The sequence below is a fragment of the Coturnix japonica genome, chromosome 1, assembly GCF_054131305.1.
Source record: "Coturnix japonica strain WE chromosome 1, WE-NBRP24, whole genome shotgun sequence".
Taxonomy (NCBI): domain Eukaryota; kingdom Metazoa; phylum Chordata; class Aves; order Galliformes; family Phasianidae; genus Coturnix; species Coturnix japonica.
This window is the reverse complement of record NC_140663.1, coordinates 143,943,799-143,958,309: the sequence shown is the minus strand read 5'-3', so window position 1 is coordinate 143,958,309 and position 14,511 is coordinate 143,943,799. Positions and strand designations below refer to the sequence as shown.

The 14,511-nt window shown below is 37.2% G+C and overlaps 1 non-coding gene and 1 pseudogene across 1 annotated transcript; both read right to left on the bottom strand.

Moving 5' to 3' along the window:
- Nucleotides 1-12,061: 12,061 nt before the first annotated feature.
- Nucleotides 12,062-13,050, bottom strand: LOC146762770 (uncharacterized; annotated as a pseudogene).
- Nucleotides 13,051-13,331: 281 nt separating this feature from the next.
- LOC146762769 (signal recognition particle RNA) lies at nucleotides 13,332-13,610 on the bottom strand. Its single transcript, XR_014942340.1, has one exon.
- Between the last annotated feature and the right edge of the window lie 901 nt (nucleotides 13,611-14,511).

Sequence of the window (14,511 nt, the reverse complement as noted above, 5' to 3'; positions counted from 1 at the left end):
TTTGCGGCTAACCTGCAGCCTTCTTTTCCACAGATCTTCTCTTGAAAGGTATAAATTTTAATTTCTTGCAAGTACTTTATTTCAGATTTTCTATACAAAAGACCTGAGGCTTTCAAGCTGCAAGTTTTCTATGTTGCTAGATCTCCTAAATATTGTTTCCATATCACAGGAGCTATATATCTAAAAAGTCCTCACCTCCTCCTCCTCCTTTGTGAGATAGACCCAGACACTGATTATGCCATGTGAAAGTATTAATTACCTCTTAAACTCTTAAATCACAATAGCTACTTTTGTAGCTAGAACAACGTATGATTAAAATAAATAAATAAATAAGACAACTATTCAGAGTTACAGAATTGCAGGGGTTGGAAGGGACCTCAAGAGGTCACTGAGTCCAACCTCCCAGCTGAAGCAGGCATGCAGGCTGGTCTCAGATATCTCCATAGGATACTCCACAACCTCTCCGGGCAACATGTTCCAGATTTCTGTCACCCTTACCTTAAAGAAGTCCTTTCACAGTACAGGACTTCCTATGTTCAAGTTTTAGGCCATTACTCCTTGTCCTATCACTACACACCACCAAGAAGAATCTGGCCTCATCCATTTGCCTCCCACCTACACGCCACCAAGAAAAATCTGGCCTCATCCATTTGCTTCCCACCTCCCTTTAGATATTTATAAGCACTGGTCAGACCCTCTCAGTCTTCTTTTCCCCAGGCTGAAGAGATCCAGGTTACTAAGCCTTTTGAGGAAAAGCCTCAACAGGCTTTGAGGAAAGACCTCCTACACGAGGTACAGGAGATACTCCAGGCCCTTTACCATCTTTATGGCCCTCTGCTGGACTCCTAGGAGATCCCTGTCCTTTCTGAACTGGTTAGCCCAGAACTTCCTTACAGCAGAAAATTCTATGTATAGAACATTCTCTCTTTTCTTCTTTGCACAGTGTATTCAGTTCTAGACATTCTTTCTAGCAGAATGGGAATGAAATCTTCAACTATGCGTTTTTAAATAGGCCAAAGGATTTGACCCTAATTTACAAGATATTTTCATCTTTCATCACTTTAGGTTTAGGCAATAGAAGAAACTTATTTTTCTTTCTTACCAGTTTTTAGTAAGTTAATTTTCAAGCATTTAGACATAACAAGCAAGAGCACAATTACGAACAGATAGAAAAATCTTGTACATTTTTCTGTGCATGTTCACGCTGTAGCATAGATAAGCACAGAACTACAGAAATTACAGAACACACTTTGGTGAAACACATATTTTAAAAACAAGTTCATTTTTAATACAATCACTTCACTGATCATGCCTTCCACTAAGATTTATTTTGAAAAACCTGCATATGAGGCCAAATATATCTACATCATATCACTAAACACTATGGAAATTAATTCCAAAGACGTACATGTCTTAGCTGAATAGCTCTTTGAAACACATGTAAGGGATAGGAATTCCAATTAGCAGATGGAATTTTGCTTTATGTGTTTTAAAATATAATGTATGTTTTATGAATATGTGTATATGCTTACAGTATAATCTATAATATACTGTAATTTACCTGGCAAATTTTCACTGCTTTGCTACAGTTAACATAATAACAATGATTAGTTGTGTGTTTGTGGGTTTGTTTTCCAAGAGTTTCAGAATTTTATTGATGCTACTCACTTTGATATTGCAGCAGCTACCTTTCACAGGTAAATTTGTGACACTTCATGAAAATCTTTAAGTTACCCTATTTATTTATTTATTTATTTATTTATTTATTTATTTATTTTTATTTTGTTTGAGGCTTCCTCGTAGGAATAGACTTAAAACTTTAAGTCAAGTTTCTACAAGCTTTTTTTGAATTACATTTTTTTTTTCCTAATTATTTTCTAGAACATGAATTTACTGAAATATGTGAAAATAGTTTTATAATTACAAGGAATATTGAGAAGCAATACCTGGGAATGAAAGGAGGAAGATTTCAGGTGGATCCAGAATGAAGAAGCATAAAAATAAAGTATTTATATAGAATTCTATACAATTAAAATATGACAATTATCTATATTATAGCAAACTTGATTAAACATAAAAAGAAAGAGGAAAAAATAATTAACCAAGCCTAGTCCACCAAGCTGCTTTACTTTTTAATCCAAAATACAGTACTTCATTTTGTGTGTGTGTGTAAAAACACAGCATAGGTAATGTGCAACTAACAGATTTGATGATTTTTTTTTATTTTTTTATTTTTTTATTTTTACAAGAAACATTAAGAATCAAAAAGTATCAGATACAATATTAAGGAGTTTTTGAAGGGGTGAAGTCATGGTTTCTGTGAAGACTTTACAGTGTTTCTCTAGAAGCACATCTATCCTAGGAAATCGAAGGTAACAGGAGATAGATTTCTAGGCTCCCGAAACTATGCAGCATTCTCCACAATTAAATTACATCAGGAAAATGTAAAACATATTTTCAGAATTTATAAGTTACTATGTAGATGATAAGTAGTAGTATCACTATTGAAAATGTAGAGTTAATTCTGCCACATCGTGTAAGTTTTTAAAAAAATTAAATAAAGTGATAAATAATTCTCTATGACACAAATAAAGATTTGTATGAATTTTCCATGTAAGTCAATTCTATTCTCTAAAAATTATACAAGTCTTAACCTAGCTATAGTTAAAATGAATATGAAAATTACAGTGTTTTGCTATGAAATATGCTGTAAACAAACAGCTCAAAATCACTCCAAATTATGTCTTTTTTAATTAAATAATTTACAAGTCTTTCCAATGTTCTAAATAAAAACGCATAATTCTTGTTCTATATTTGCATAAATATTATGCATAATTGTTCTTTTAGCATGGTTACTGTATACGTTGATTTGACTGATATTAAATATGCATGAACTCCCTGTGATTCCCTAGGGCTCACTGAAACAGGAAGGATCTCTAGAGACTGGTTTAAAGTTTCAATTTAAAGAAGAAATCTCTTATGGATCAAGGCATCTTTGAATCTGCCTTCAACTGCTGAAGTCTAAATTTCACCTCAAGGAAATAATTAATAAATAATTATTACTTGAGGATTTACAAGAGGTGCTAAGATCAAGTAAATTATTTGTATATCTTTTCTCAAGATTTTAGACAGTTATTCATCCATCCAATCAGTAGATAGGTCATGATGTATATTAACCATAATGACTTTTTGCAACACTATTCACACTAATGAATTAACATTTTCAAATCCATCTGACCAAGCAACTAAGTTTCTCTGTCTTGGAAAAAAACTGTCCTCCAGAAACTGCTAATATCTTAGCTGGCTGCAGATGACAATTTTATAATAACTAGCAATAATAATAACACAGTTAACACAAATAACATTTAGTTCATGTTAGTGAGGAGTTAATCATTTGTTATGCACGAAAAATCTTGTAAGCTACAAGTATGTCATTGTTAGATATCTTGTGCTTGCTTATACCAGAGTTAATGGGTTTATAAGTATAACACCTTGTGTGGTAGTACTAGTAGGTAAGACCTTGCTGTTCTTGCACTCCACTCTACAGAACAACAAGGGGAGAAAATACAATAGGGAAAAAAAGCTTGTTGAGATAATGACAGGGATCACTAACCAGTTATAAACATGGGCAAAACAGACTCAGCGTAGGGAAATTAATATGATTTATTGACTATTAACAACATACTAGAGCAGTGGGAAATGAAAACTAAAAACATCTTAATTCTGTCTACCTTCTTCTGACTCCACCTGCTGAGCAGCATGGGAGAATAAGGATTGCCTTCAGTCCAAAACACTGTATCTGCCACTCCTCTGTATTCTTCTCCTGTTCCATGAGGAGTCCCTTCCACAGCCTACCCAAAGTGACTCTGTTTGGTGTTCCCCCACGCTGCCGCTCTCCAAGCACCTTTCCAACATGGCTCTGTACCACAGGGCCCAGTCCTCAGGCACAGCTTTCCCAGCCCGCTTTTTCCACCACAGGCTGTTCTCCACAGGCTGTAGCTCTGGCACAGGGCTGTTCCTGCTGGGTCTCTGGATGGGCTGTGCCTCCTTCATGCCTCATCCACTGGTGAAGTTATGATTGCATGAAACCAAGATCTATATAATTTGTCATGATACAGTTTATAGTGTTTTATAATAACTACAGGGTTCCTGGGGACACTGAAATAGTTCTTGATGAGCAACTCCTAATGTTACATTCTTTAAGTTGACTGTAGGAATATGCTGTAGTGCTGAGAATCTTAAGGTGTGAGCACCAAACAGGAAGCTGTTATAGTGGCTTGAAAGAGAGTACAACCATATCATCACAAGTAGTGGAATTTAAAGCTGAGACTGTTCTAAAATTCTTCTTAAACCACTTGTTACCCAGTTAATGATGAAGCTCTTTAAAAGCATCTAAGTTGCAAAGGGAGGGAAAAAGTAATTAAGAAGTAAGATAATTGGTACAGGGGCTTTTGGTTGAACTACGTCAGGATGTTTAGAAACTCATTACCAATGGTTATATACTTACACATGCCAATTAACTTTGCTGCCAATTTCACCTCAACACGAGTGAAAGACAATTCTTTTTAGCTTCAGGACTCTGTGTAAAATACGCTATGATTCTAGTTAGTGACACCTTTGTTGATCCCTTCTGAAGTTTAGTATGTGACACCAAACAATAAGAAATATCTTACTACCGGAAATAACAATTATATTTTCATGAATATGTAGATTATAAGCAGATATTGGATGTTTTTCCAGTCAGTCCTCAAAACAGAAGCCAAAGTTTATTCACATGATGGTTAGAAAAAAAATAAAAATAAAATTTGAGGTGACTTCAATGTGAACCAAGTAGTATAATGAACCTATAAAATGCTTAGTGAGATGCAGTCAGGCTTGCAGATCTGTTTACAAAAAGGAATGCTTTATTTTCATATTTATTACGAGCTTTCTCTGATTTAAGACTACTATATATTGAAACTGAGTAAATGTATTTATTTACATAAATGTCAGCATATCAAAACAAAACTAAACTTAAAAAATCTTTCAAAACAGTATTATCTACAGTAGGCTTTCTGTCATTAGGGAAAAAAAGGAACCTTATTGAACCCAAGAAACAGTTCAGAAAGCCTATTAGAAAAAAAAATATATATATCAATGCCCTTAAAAATAATAATACAAAGATGGGATTCTAAAATATTTGTTGGATTCTGACTGAGTGAAACCATCAAAGTGCAGCACCTCAGTAACATTTTAATAACATGTTTAGGTGGTGATATAATAGATGGGTAGAATTTTGATTATAGTCCAAATGTCTTGATGCATAATTCTAGTATATGGGAAAAGAATTCATATAAGTAACCTTGCATAAGTGGGTTTTTACTTCTTCAGTCACTGAAATGTGGAAAAGTGATGAGCCAGTCCTTTTGTCAAAGTGAAAGGAGAACCCTTTAAAACACTAAAACAGTTATAGAGTAAGATTTAACTCTAAAAAGTTTAGCAGACAGAGTACAAAGCAATGGTGATTTTGGTCCTTCATAGTTTAATCATTCTGTTCTTAAAACATTTGATGGAGTTTAATAGCTTTAACAGTGAATAGGTGTAGACCAATTGAGTTTATCTTATGAGATACTAGGCATATTTTTCTCCATACTGAGTGAAGTCATATACTACGATTTTCAAAAGGACTTCAAGATTTCCTGAGAAACAGTCTCTGACACACTGTCAAAGGCTCATTGTCTTATTGAAGTCAATAGCAAAACTCTCATTTACTTTTGCAAAACCAAGTCCTAAACACATAATTCTAAAGTGAGTGTTTGCCAGGTTAATTATACAAAAGAATGACTCATTCTTTTCATCTTTGAATGACCTAAATATAAAATTATTAATTTAAGGACAACATTCCCACTGTTAAACTAGTTACTGTGAGCAGTAACAAATAAGAAACATCAAGGGAAATTGTTTTACAGCATACTTCATACTTCTTATGCCATGTAAAAACAAATGATGGGGAAACATATCAGTTCTTCTCATTTGGGAATATCGTCATGGCAGAAGAAACTGGCCAGTTCTTGCCTAGATAAAATCTGTTCAGGTTTCTTCTGTTTTAATTCCCATATGTCCAAGTCCTCAGGAGATAGGAGTTTCTCCATTCTTTAATATGGCTTCTACCACATCCCTTGGGAGAATACATTGCAGTCCTATAAATCACACCATCAAGTCCATTCTTCAGTCTAATTTTCATTTTATATATATAATGTAGTTTCTTGGGTTAATGTAGTTATAGTTCCATAAAGTTTCACAAAGCCTTTTGTTGATGATTCATATATCACTTAGTGAAAACAAAAAGGAATTGCACAAAAGGTGTTACAACCAAAAGAGTGAAACTGCTGCACTTTTGTGGGCATGGCTGCATGCAAAGACACTGAACTAAATTTGTTACAAGCTCAAGAAATGTAAAGCAAGTCAGGCAGAGGGCTGATTGTCTTTCAGAGTGCAAAACAGCAGCTTCTGACAACCACCCTCAACATTTAAGATAGGATCATATACATACATACAGTAGCACTTTCTTATACTCAGAAACAGAAATAAATAAGAGGCCAACAATTTAAAATCTATGTCAGAATCATATATAGTTTATGCGTATCCTGCTTTAACCCAAAGTGCAACCCAGTGCTCCCAATTATCTTGATCCAGCCAAAAACACTAACTCCAGCTGACAGCCAATACACCAATGACTCTGTGGGGTATTGGCCACAGCTCATCAAATGACACCCACTACTCAGTAACAGCTCACCCATTCCCTGATAAGTGAAGATCTAGGGCTTAGGTACTGCAATTATTTAGTGCTATTGCCATTGAAAAGAAAGGGGACCTTAGGACTAGATGTTGGGACTATTTTGCTGCCTCTCTACATATTCTTGTGCAGTACAAATTTAAGAATGGACGGCTAGTATTTACTTACTTGTTAGTTTCAACCTCATTATAATGTAATGTGTGAACCCAGCACTTCAGTGTTAAGGAAAAATGAGAACTAGAGACTGAAGGCATTCTCTGAACCCTTTGAATAAGCCAAAAGCACAAACCACAGCATAAGTCTTAGGGCTAAGTGCCCCTAACCACATTTTAAAGTAAATATTTGATAATTAAGTAAGTCTTCAACCACTATGAAGATCATCAGTCATGCTTACATATATGCATTGAAGATGAGAATGAAATTTTCATTTCATATTAATGCTCTCAGATTTCAAGGCAGTTGTTATTGCATATATATATTATAATTATTATTTTTAAACAGATATGTATTACCAGGTTTTCAGCTTCTGTACACTGACATTTTTTTTCTTTATTTCTGTGGAGTTGTGACAATTTATGTTAACTGCAGATCTGATCCATCTTTCTTTTCTGAAAGGGAGTGTTCCTATATGAAACCCTATTCTTCACTACAAGAGTTTTGAAAATGCTTTATTTCAAGATGAGTACTTGTTTATAAACACACAAAGAAAAGTATAATCATGAGAATTCTGCACACAGCTCCACTGAATATACAGTAGCTTCACTTGATTTCTTTTTCAGATTTATATCAAGCTAGTTATCTATTCTAGACAGACTATCATTTAAAACAAGAGACATACCAAATGAGTAAATGAGGTTATATTACTAATTAGCATACTGTCTCCTACTACCTCCAGTAAGCTACAAAAATTTGACTTCCATTTTATCACATAGATGAAACAGTTATCTTTCAGGGTTTGAAATTTCTGTGATCTTTATGCTTAATAAGCTCAGTAAAAGGCATTCAAATTACATCACTTTTGTCTTGGAAGTTAAATTGGGAAATATTGCATTCTCTGAGATGATAAACTCTGTAGAAGATAAATTATCATGAGAAATAGTTTTAATTGATTTACCATAATAAAAGTTATGTGACTTTGAAGTGCAAATGACACATTAAAATGAAACTACAGTATGTTGATAATACAGTGGCTTCTTTGTTAATGGAATTACTGACACTGCAGATGCTTGTAGCAGAGTTGTCCTCTAGTGTTAAGTGAGAAACACTGATGGAAATTGAAGATACACTATATTTAAATCCAAGCTTAACTCTCCTACTGTGAGTTCTGCACTTATCTCAGAAAGCATATAGGCAATATATTTCAACATCACATAAGGCATGAGTAAAACTTGAGCCAGGTATTTCAACACAAGATTTAGAATACAGTTATTCTGACTGTATTGTTGTGACTATAGATTCTGAGGCGGGGGGGGGGGGTGGGGGGGTGGGGGGGGGAAGAAAAAAAGAACAACAAACATTAGTCCTCACCTGTCCTTATCTCAGTTTCTTCATTTGCAATATGGAGATACTGCATATGAAACACGTATGGAATATGGGTCCTAGACAATAATTCTTGTAAATATTCACCTTTTAGTCTTAGAAGCCTAAGAGTTTTATAATCTGTGTAGGATAAAAACAAAAACTGAAACAGGACAACCTTTGTCTTCTGAAAAACAGTAAAAAGCAGTAATAGCTATATTGCTTCACATACCTACAGAAATAATGCTTGTACATTATCTAGACTTTTCATACTAAGTAATGGACAAATACAAATAAAATAGTAGAGGTAGAAATAAGCATCAGGAGCTTATTTTTGCATTCATTTGCCAATTTGCTACACTCATATATTCCACAGCCTTTCAGCTTGGAAAGCTTCTAGTTGATTTTTTTAGTAGCTGTTTAAACGAAAAATAGATGTTTATCTCTTTAAGATTTTGCCAGGAAGCTGTCACTTTCCCTTTTACTCATGCTATGTTGTGACAGAATGTGTCAGCATCTTGCACAAATGAAAAGGGATATAGACCTGTATTTACTTTAGCTGAAAAATAAGTAGTCATCGATTCTGAGAAAAGTGTTTTCCCATATGAAAAGATGGATAAATAAGAGCGGTTTTGTGAAGTAACTACTTGCTAATGCTTGAAAGGTGGTGGCAAGCCAAATATTCTAGTTCAATTCACTGATATCCAGCACTAAGAGAGGAGATAGATAGACTCATAACATATAAAAGATCTGTAGCAAATAATAGCAGATATCCATTGAGCTAATGTTCTTATCATAGCCTTTGATTTTTAAATAGTATCGTCTGATGATACTTGCATAGATGAACATATGCAAGACTTGCTAATTGCTCTCACATTTTGACACGGAATAGAAATGCAATTTTGGAAAATCTTTATCTTAGATTGGACTGAAATGCTGAAAAGTATGGAACTAATCAGTGACAAGTAGAACTTATACATTACTTTGGGATATTCTTAGAGAGATTTTATGGTTGCACATATGTTAGAAGGAAGAAAATAAATGGGTTGGAGGGTAATTATGTATAATTTCTGTAACTCTCTTCCTTAAATTTCTTCATCAGTCATACAGGACTCAAATTTCTGCCATGTAAAAACCTAGAATGAATGCTGCAGTTCAAAAATAAGTTTTTCAAAACATTTTTTTTAAAGAATATTAAGAAAAAATAAAAGAATTGAGTAGCAGAATCTATGAAATATATTCCAATAAAAAGTAATCAATCATTTTATCATAGGTCTAGCAAAGGAAAAGCAAAAACTGCTTATGAAATATACAAGTCAAGTTTTAGATATCAAAGCAAAATCCCATATCAGCTGAAATCTAGAGAAAGCATACATTGATTTTAACATGCCAGGTTTCAGTCTAGATATTAAATCTATATGTTAATTTTGGTACTGCACAAAAATGGCTACGCATAGCATAGTAGAGAAGATAGTATAGAAACCATCAAACCAATGCAAATCCTTCCCACCTCTTCCTGACTGATTAGGATTTGTAATAAACTGGTCAAATCAACATTTGAACCATAGTTTCTTAATCTCAAATCAGATATACATATATCAAAGAACCTCCTCTCACTCTGATAGTAGAAGTGAGACAGGGACACACCGACCCACACCCTGGTAAAGGGGGAAAAGGGAAAGGGTAGGGATATTGGCCTGAAAACAAAACTGTCAAAAATCTGAAAAGATAATTTACTAGGAAAGATGCAAGATAATACAGTATAATACAATAAAATACTGAGTAATTAGAATTGAAGATAATAAATCAAATAAAATGAGAGTGTCCAAAAAACTGAAAGGCCTTACTCTAATGCTGAAGGCAACATGTCTGGCCAGGATGAGTTGAAAGGGGAGAGCTGCGTGATCTGCGAACAGTTTTATCTTTCCCTCTGAACGGAAAACAGAAACACAAAGTCCCCTGGGGTATGCAGTTCTTCTCGTCTAAGAGTCAGGTAACCAGAACTGTCCATGATCGATGGAACTGGAGCATTAACTCTTTAACTCCCAGTGCAAGACATAGTGTTGTGATGTGAAGTACCAGTAACAAAAATCATAAAACCGTGACAATAGCATACTAGGGGTTGAACCAGGATAGACGACCTGAAAGTATTCCATAACATGTGGCATCATGCAGAAGTCTGTAAAGCTTATTGTGTAATCAGCACAATCCACTTGCTCCAGGTGGCATCAGTAGCATGATAGGTGGAGGGAACCTCTCCTTTAAACATCCAGTTCAGCACAGGCAGTCGAGGTGCCAGAAGGAGTTGCGTTTCAGTACCGACTACTTTGGAAGCAGCCCGAACTCCCTCATATGTGGCTAAGATCTCCTTCTGAGTTGGAGTGTAGCACTCTTTGGACCCCTTGTATGCTCAACTCCAAAATCCAAGGGGTCAGCCTCAGGTCTCTCCTGAGGCTCTTTGCCACAAACTCCAAGTGGGACCTTGCAAAATCATTCTTCTTCCGTGTCACCTGATAAAGGGGACTTAAAATTGTCACGGCTGTAGTTTGGAACGTGCATCCTCCAAAAGCCCATTACACCCAGAAAAGACTGTGTCTCTTTCTTGCTGGTGGGTGGAGACATGGCAGTGATTTTGTCAATCACATCTGCTGGGATGTGACAACATCCATCTTGCCACTTTATACCTAGTAACTGAATCTTCTGGGCAGGTCCTTTTACTTTGCTTCGCTTTATAGCAAAATCAGCTTGTAGAAGAATTTGGAGTATTTGCTCTCCTTTTGTGAAAACTTCTGCTGTATTGCCCCACACAATGATATCATCAATGTACTGCAGGTGTTCAGGAGCACCACCCTGTTCCAGTACAGTTTGGACCAACCTATGGCAAATGGTTGGGCTGTGTTTCCACCCCTGGGGCAAACGATTCCAGGTATTCCAGGGATACTGAATGCCCCTCCAGGTGAAGGCAAACTGTGGCCTGCAGTCTGTAGCCAAAGGAATGGAGAAGAAGGCGTTAGCAATGTTAATGGTGACAAATCGTTTGGATGCTTTTGACTCCAGCTCCTACTGGAGTTCTGACATGCCTGGCAAAGCAGCACTCAGTGGGGGTGTGACCTCATTCAGGCCACGGTAGTCTACAGTCAGCCTCCATTCTCCACTGCCTTTACACACTGGCCATATGAAGCTGTTAAAAGGTGAGTGAGTTTTGCTTATCACTCCCTGATTCTCCAGCTGGCGGATCAACTCATGAATGGGGAGCAAGGAATCCCTGTTGGTGCTGTACTGCCGTCTGTGCACCATCTTTGTAGCAATTGGTACCTGCTGCTCTTTTACTCATAGCAGCCCCACAACAGATGGGTCTTCTGACAGTCCAGGCAAAACAGACCACTGCTTAATGTTGTCTGAATCTACAGCAGCTATTCCAAAGGATCATCGATACGCCTTAGGATTCTTGAAATGCCCCCTTCTGAGATAATCGATACCAAATATGCATGGAGCCCCTGGGCCAGTCACAATAGGGTGCTTTTGCCAGTCTTTACCAGTGAGGCTTATTTCAGCCTCCAATGCAATCAATTCTTGAGTGCCCCCAGTCACTCCAGAAATATGGATAGATTCTGTCCATTCATGACTTGAGGGCACTAGAGTGCACTGTGCACCGGTGTCCACCAGTGCTTTATATTTCTGTGGTTCTGATGTGCCAGGCTATCGAATCCACACACTCCAATAAACACTATTATCCCTTTCCTACCCTTGACTGAGGGCAGGGCCCCTCTATTCATTACCTGTGGTAAGTGGAGCAGCTGTACTGTGATCTGTTTTGTAGTTTTCTCACCCGTGCTCATAGTACAGGAGTAGCTTGGTCATTCCACTTCCTCATGTCTTCCCCATGGTCATGTAGGTAATGCCACAAGGCAATATGCGATGTAGTCTTACTGTTGTTCCTTCCTTGAGCTGGAAAGAATTTGCTTTTAATAGCTGAGATTTTTGATGATACAGGTGAGGAGGAGGGTTCATCGCCTTTAATTAACTGGATCTGGATTTTCATTAGTTTGATCAGCTCCTTCATTAGACTCACTTGATGATCCTGATCTTCATCAATCAATTCTGATACTACTACAGGTTCATCTCAATTAAACAATAGAGATATTTGATCTTCCATTTCATTCAGTCTGTTCCTTACTTCTGAGATGGCTGAAATGGAGACATGAGTTGGAGGTAATTGTTCAGAGTTTTGCAGTGTAAGAACCAATTCAAAAACTAGGGGTCTTCTCTGTTTTTCCTCGTACCTTTGAAATGTTGCTGCTAGTGTAACAGCGTACCTTTCTGGTGCTGTTTTGCTGAGTTTCTGCCATATATCAGGTGTTGCCTTCACTCTCTCACGATCATGGCCTTGGCGAGGATCGCTAGGATCAAAATCAGGGTTATACAACATTTCCACCACAGCTATTTCCCTCAAATACTGGATGCCTTTTTCAATTGTATCCCACTTGTTCGTCAGGGGCTTCAGACTGTACTTGAAGGGAAGTTTTTCCTTTATGGCTACTAAAATTTGCTACCAGAAGGGGGGCAGCCCCATCCAAACATGTGTTAATCCCCCTGTCAGCAGTTGGGTCTCTGGCAATGCCTCCTAGTTGGCAATCTTCATTACCATCTGAAGACAAGCTACTGACTCCACTGTCCCAACAGCGAAGCAACCAGGTAACAAGAGATTCATTAGGGCACCGTGTAAACTCCTTTCTTGAGCCTTGGATTTCAGTCATCTTCAGAAGTCGACAAACAGTAATAGAGACTTTCTCCTCATCACTCTCTTCTTCATGCCTCTTAGTTTTTCCTTTTGCCTTTCTTGGTGCTGTGGTGGACCCCTCGCCTGGATCTTCCTCTGCCTCCTCCTTCGCTTCTTCTTTTATTCTGTTCTAGACACAAGGACACCCATTTTCATTTCTTGCCTTCCACAGGGACAACTGACATTGTTACTGGTGCCTCCTGTTACTGATCAGGTTTGACATGGGGATTTCCCCCTTTGGCTTGTACCTCAGCTCCGAAAATCTCTGTGTTGCTCAGGCAATGCTCCAGTGGCTATTCACAGGTGGTTCCACTACTGACCAGCATGGGAGTTTTGACCTGCTCCATTTCAGATGTGGGCTGGTTCATCCCTCCTTAGGCAACCTGGTGTGCCTTGGCTCCCTGAGGCTCATCATATTGATGTCAGACTTAGCATGGATGCCTGCGCACTGCAGCCCAGAACTCCTGGGCTCAAGCGATTTAGCAGGCACAGTCTCTCAAGTAGCTGGGACTACAGGCATGCTCCACTGTGCCTGGTGTTTCCCTCTCTAACCACGAGGTCCTCTGGGATGTGTAGTTCTTCTTTGCTCCAAATGATGTTATGATGTGGAATACCAATAGCAAAAATTACAAAACCATGACACATATATAAGAAACAAAACTTATTTTTTATAATTTTTATTGAAACATAAAATAAGAAAGCACCAAAAACATAAAGCTGGTGGAATGTTTGTCCTTGTTTTTGTGAAACTAATGCATACCCAGAGCTGTACTGGAAAGGGAAATCCCATGCTGTGATATCTTGGGTCAGAGGGAGGGCTTCAGTTGAGCTGTGCTGGGTTGCACGTGGCCTGCAGGCCACAGGTTGGATATATTTAATATTAACTATTTCCCACCACACCATTGCAACCAGCATGCCCCTGAAAATGAATACGATCATCTGAGATTTCCTGGAATATTATTCCTCATCAATAACTGCTATTCCAAGACAGCACATTGGCCAGCCTCAAATGAAGAACTCAGTTATTTTTAGACTGTTTTGATTGATTATAAATTCACCCTGTTTAGGCACCCATTCTTTACTAAAAAGCACTTGTTCTCAAGGCTCCTGTTAATATTATCTTAAAAATTTAAAACAAACTCCTAAAAAAGTCTAGACAAAATAGATAAGTCTGAATGAAGGATACAGAATTCAGTCTGCCATTCCACAATATTCACTTGCAGAATAACTCTTATTTCAGTGAAAAATGTCTAGAGTTGCCTTGCTTATATGACATTTATTATTATTCAACATTTTTAATTTCATCTGGTTTTCTCTCACACATACACAAGCTCATCAGTGCAAGCATTCAGCCTTTTGATTTCCTTTCAGAATTCATGGAATACCTGCTATCTGTGGCATGGGGCCTACATCATCAAAAGCACCTCTTATTTGAGAT